Source organism: Prosopis cineraria, unplaced genomic scaffold (assembly GCF_029017545.1).
Source record: "Prosopis cineraria cultivar Desert tree isolate PC_DT_omini unplaced genomic scaffold, ASM2901754v1 PC846, whole genome shotgun sequence".
NCBI lineage: Eukaryota > Viridiplantae > Streptophyta > Magnoliopsida > Fabales > Fabaceae > Prosopis > Prosopis cineraria.
This window is the reverse complement of record NW_026556171.1, coordinates 34,630-40,629: the sequence shown is the minus strand read 5'-3', so window position 1 is coordinate 40,629 and position 6,000 is coordinate 34,630.

The following is a 6,000-nucleotide window of genomic DNA, read 5'->3' as shown; positions in this document are numbered from 1 at the left end:
ATTGGTGATTGCCAAAAGCAACTAGAAAGATGTTCCAAGAACAATGAAGCTGTGGCGACCAGCACCCTGTTTTAAATGACAAAAATCAAGCCACTGGAATTCACATAACCATAACAAAGAGCGGTAAAAATGAAACGTGAAAAGGGAATCTAGATCTAATTTAACATACTTGACAGTCACCATTTTGTTCAAGACAAAATAGGCGAATGCAATGTTAGATACAAATTGAAGATCCCAGGGCAAGCAAGCAGTGACTGCATGATAACAGAACAAGAAGAAAAAGAAATCAGAAGCACATGGAATATGCCAAACCAATTAAAAAAAAAGAATATATAATCTCACAAAATATGTATCAACTCACCCAAAAAAAAATTATGAGAAAAATAAAACCACTTCATATGTTGAGCTTGAATCCCATCAACAATACAGAAATCATACCTGAGCAGCATACCCAACGAAATGAAATTGAGGCAATTCCCAAGAAAGAAAACTACAATTCCTGCATATCAAGATTATGCATGCAAATCAGAAGCCAGGATCAGCCAACAAAGGTATAACGTGCAAAACCCATATATAAATGCAACTAAAACTGTACAACTCTCCATGACTGGAAGTATATAATAGGTTTTTGGAGTCAGCTTCCCATCAGTCTCAATTGCAGAATTCTTTCTCTCTGCAGTAAAAATAGAGCATCATCTTAATGTCTCCAAGTTATTTGATTTTTTTTTTTTGCTTAAAATTCAAAGCTACATCTTAAAGACAAAATTCAAATATTGATATCATGACACTAATCAGATATAAACAAATAGAATCAGATAGAACTGACATACAAAGGTAACCCTATCAATCAATGCAGACCCACATGGGAGAGACGGGTTATCCTAGATTTTTGCCAAACGCATGTATGTATTAGGGATGTTGATAAGATACTTGAATATCTCTTGAAATGTTGAACTCACTGGACCCACAAAATTAATGAGCTCATACATGTATCCTCTAATTATTTGAAAGTTTAAATTAGACCCACTAACTTCACAATGTGTTTTTTCCTCTTTTTCCTTCATTTCATTTTTAAGTTTTATTTTCTTCCTACCTTTTTTATGCCCTTTCCATTTCATCCTCACTTTCAGTTCTTCTCCCCCCTTTTCCCATATTATCCTTAGTTTGTTAGACTTCATCCATGATTCCTTTCCTTCCTTTTATTATCTCCTAGCCTATAGTGTTTCTATTGTCCCATTTATGTTTAATCAATGCATACCTTTGATAGATTTTTTTCACTAATAGTTCCACAGTACTTGAGTAAAAAATAGTCAGTTTCAAATTTCAATATATTATTTCTTGTGGGCGCAACAATTGCATATGAAAATAGTACAAATTTTTTGAAATCTTGTTGAGCACATAGTTTCTGTGGATGTGCGTGCGCAAATGACAGTAATAATTTTCATGCTTCATGAGATTAACAATTTTCCTTTAAAAATGCTCTCATTGTATAGGTAGAAAAATAGGAGGTATTATATTATGAAAAGCAATTTTTATACACTACTAATTTAAAGTCAAGTTTCCGACTAGATTTAGGAGTGAGAAACAAAGAATATATCAGTGAGTTAATCTCGTTCAATTTATTCCAAAAGTTTGAAAGGAAGAATCGTATTTAAACAATACACTATGAATAATACACTATATAAGTATGATTATTTTTTTAAAAAAATAAGATACAAAAAAGTTTTACAATTTTTTTGTCTACCTCTGCCATTGCCTTCGATAACATTAGTGAATGCTATAAACATTCAAGTGGTAATTGTTATTTATTCCTAAAAATCAAGTTGACCGTACACTAAAAATTAAAATCAGTGACCAAGATTAAATAGTCAGAAAACCCATATTAACCAAACTTGTCCACATTTTGAACAGGTAAAATCTTTAAAAAAAAACATCACCAGGAAAATTTTGCACTTCATTACAAAAAAAAATGAACATTTAAGAAGGCACGTCACAAAAAGTTCCAACCAGAAGAAAAGATTTTCCATACCTCATTATGACCTAACTTAAGGAGGTTTGTTCCAAAGTTTATAGCAATGCTTCCAATAAAGTTGATGAACGCTCCAACGATCCACTCTCCCCATGGATCGTGAAGAAGACCTTGCATGCAGCAGGAATGTGAAGATGGCCTATAATCAGTCAATAGTAGTTCTCAAGTAGGCAAGCGTGCGAAATAGAATTTCTCATCAATCAGTCATTAGCTGAGATGGAAAACAGCCTTCTTGTGTGCAACAAGTAGGCTAGCATGCTAAAACAAACTGAATGTAAACAAAGTTAGAATTCAGAAGAGAAGCAGCCTTGTGTCACCTGCAGCATAAATCAAATGATTTAATCAAACTCGCCCTTTAAAATAATTAATAAATGGCGAAAGTTATTTGGATGCGAATTGAGAGAAAAAATCTAAAAGTAAAATTTATGAACTCGCCAAAAAAAAAATTATGAACTTGCAAAAATGGAAAGAAAAATGAAAAGTAACAATGCTAAAGTAATTACGAGTAATAACACCAGCAGAATCCGTGCGATCCTATGAAAAGTAAAGACTAATTTGCAAAGTGAATCTCATTTTACTAAATTCAGGGAAACTTGAATTGGGTGGGAAACAAGACAGGGCTACTGTTAATTGATCTTTACGAATTTGTAGATGCATCAAGATTAAAACAACAAACATAAAAGCAATAGAAAAAGAGGTAGCTCCAGCGCCAGTATGCTTCCCCTAGAATCCAGATCTGGAAATTTTACAAGGATATTGACCCAACAGATCCAGCTGAATGCATCGGCTAAAGAAACCTAATCATTCGAAAGAAGACAGAGAAAGGGAAAAAAAATCGAAGATGATAGCTCTTACGAATAATTAGGAGCCACAAAAAGCTTGAAAAGAAACTAATTTACCTCCCAAAGAAAGAAACGAACTTTGCCCTCTTCAACCGAAACTCAGAACAGCCAGCAACTTGAACTGGTAGGATCGATGCTTGGCTTCAACAGGATGAAAGAAGACTTCGGGAGACGTAAGAATGAAAAAAATTTAGAAAAAGTTGAGAAAAACCAAAAACAGCATTATACTTGAAATAATATTATAGAGACGAGACTTTTCTTGGTACGGGACGAGGCGCCCAAAGGCTAAAGCAACGTCCCGAATGCAAGGAAGACGTGGCATAAGACACGATAGAAGAAGCTGTCGGGTCAATACCATACACTATTTTGAAATCCGAACCGAACATTAAATTAAAAAGAATAACGGATTGCAATTTTCATAATTAAATCGATTAGGCCAGCAGTCAGATTAGTAACATAAAAATTAAATAAAAAATAATATTTATATATGTAACTATATAAATAAAATATTAATTTATCAATAATGTTCAGGATCTCGACTCCAAAAGTTATGTGCTTAGATTGTTAGAGTTAAAGGTAGATGCATGTCAGCACAAACTTGTGATCTCAAAGGAAAATGCTAGAGTTGAAGGCACGCTGTCATGTAATGATTCATAAGCTTTCGATCTCGATGTCAAAAGTTGAATCTCTAGAGCTGGAGGCAAAGATTGAAGAAAAGTTAGAGATTAGATTTGGACCATGAAAAAGAAATTAGAGAAAAGAAGAAAATAGAGAATTAGTGATTAGAGAAGAGAAATGGTGAATCTAAATAACTTAAACCAATTTTTTTTTAATTTTTTAGCTTAGAACCAAGTTGACCTAGTTTCAATTTTTGAGTTAAAATCGATTCTTTTTAAAATTAGCTGATTCAATCCGAATCAACCCGATTCAAATGCTAGATTAATTTAATTAATTGAACTAAATCATTTTATCCAGCATGTGATGATCAAACTGTCTGATTCAGTTTGATTTCAACAACACTGATACCACAGCAGGCAAGGGCATGGGACTTGAGCGCTCGGTACTCCAGTCTTACAACTACCCGTATATAATCTAGTACTACTCAAAATGCCATCTCATTTTTGTGATGAAATGTCTCCGCCGTTGATCTTGGGATCAATCATCACGTCGTCATTCACAGTGGGGCTCACAAATTTGCGTGTTTAACTACGGTGGAATTATCAAAATTACATCACAGATGTCAGCATCAATACTCATTCTTATATTTGAATCGAAGATCGGATTAAGTTGATTAATTATGCTTTAAGGTATTTTATTGAACAGAAGGTAGACTATCATTTGTATCCCTCTCGGCTGTCAGAATAGTCCTGGATGAGACAGGTCATTACTCATTACTGATCTGATTGAAGCTGATCAACTTTGAATTCAACGTAGTGGTGACGAATGAGAACGTCCTTTTGGCGAATTGCCAGGGGGCATACTACAGGAACAATGAAGAATATACTGGCTCGTATAAGAAATAAGGAGAGAGACCGTCATTACTCATTAACAAATAATGTTGACGTTGAACTATGCCTCCAGTCAGTGAAAGAAAACGTGGTCGTCAAATGCATCTAGATACAATTCGAAAGTAAAAGCTTAAATCTTCCTTAAATCTTATGGCAAACACCAAAACACATGAAGTATGATAATTCAGTAATTCTAAAATGCATCACTATGTATTTTTTTAACAACATGGCTACCCATGTTAAGTCTACTCTTCAATGTACTTTTTGATTTAAAAATATAAAATATTTTTAAAAAGGTTAAATATTTAAAAATATAAAATATTTTTAACATCCCAACTAAAATATGTTATTAAATAGAAATAAACATGAAAAGATGGTATTAATTTAAAAATAAATAACTATTTTATTAAAAAATAAAACTTAATTAAAAATAATTTATATTTGTTTATACGCAAGGAATATTAAAAATGGATCATTGACGAGAGAATTTTATCATCCTATAACCCCCCCCCCCCAAAAAAAAAAACAGAGCCGCAAACCGCTAGTACTGTGAAATAATGGACAGTTACAAAAGAACCCGAAAGGCCAGAACCTTCTGTTAAATTGACTTTTTCGCCCTCATGATACAGGGCGCGGAGGCCTCATATTGTCGGTGGCATTTTCTTACTGGGGTTACAATTAAATAATTAAATCAGCCCAGGGAGGAACACTTAGAAAGGCACGACTCCAAATATACAGTAGACGGGATGAAAAGATGCTCAGAGAACTTGTGTTTTGTTTGTACATGTTTTCTTAATAGAAGTTTCATTTCAGTTAAAAAAAAAAATTTACATACATTTTACCCTGCGGCTGCAAGCCAGTGCATTACATATGCGTATTTTACCTCTAGTTCGCGGAAATAGGATTTTACTGTGGCAGACTGATCTCCATTCTACAAGGTTGAAACCTCGCAAGTCAGTGTTTGTAAACTAATGGCAACGACAAGGCAACCCTTATCCTAATAATGTTCTGAACTGCGTGCCATCCCCGTCGTTTGCTTCAGCGACATTTGGAATAATAGCGAGTTGAAGAAAAATTGGCAAAGATCAAAACAATCATGTAAAAAGAATAAAGGAAAGAAAGGTTTTATGTTACAAATCTCTAAGAAGAGATGAGTGGTCACACCCAGCTTTGGTACTATTAATTTTTATCTTAAATGGGAATGGGGTGACAGGATCCATTTCAAGCTTCCAGACATGAAATAAACAGGAAATATAGCCACAGTCTTAGCGATGGCATTTCTGTCTCCATTCAACGAGGATCGGCATCATGAATCAAAGGGTTGGTCAGTATAAACGAAGGTAATTGTGCCTAAATAGTCCAGATATAATTGATAAAAACGACGACGACATAGCCATGCCAATTATCATGACTCATCACTTTGTGAAAGAATGTTCACTGAGCATATCTTCACCAGGATTTATTCCTTTTCACAGATTCGTTTATATGTAGACAAATGTAGAGCACTTGCCCAGGGGACGCTAATTTACTGACAGAGAGTAAGAGCACCTTCGGCACTAACACAATACGAAAATTACTTGGAGGATCGAGAAAACTATCATTTTCTCAAACCCCAAAAAAG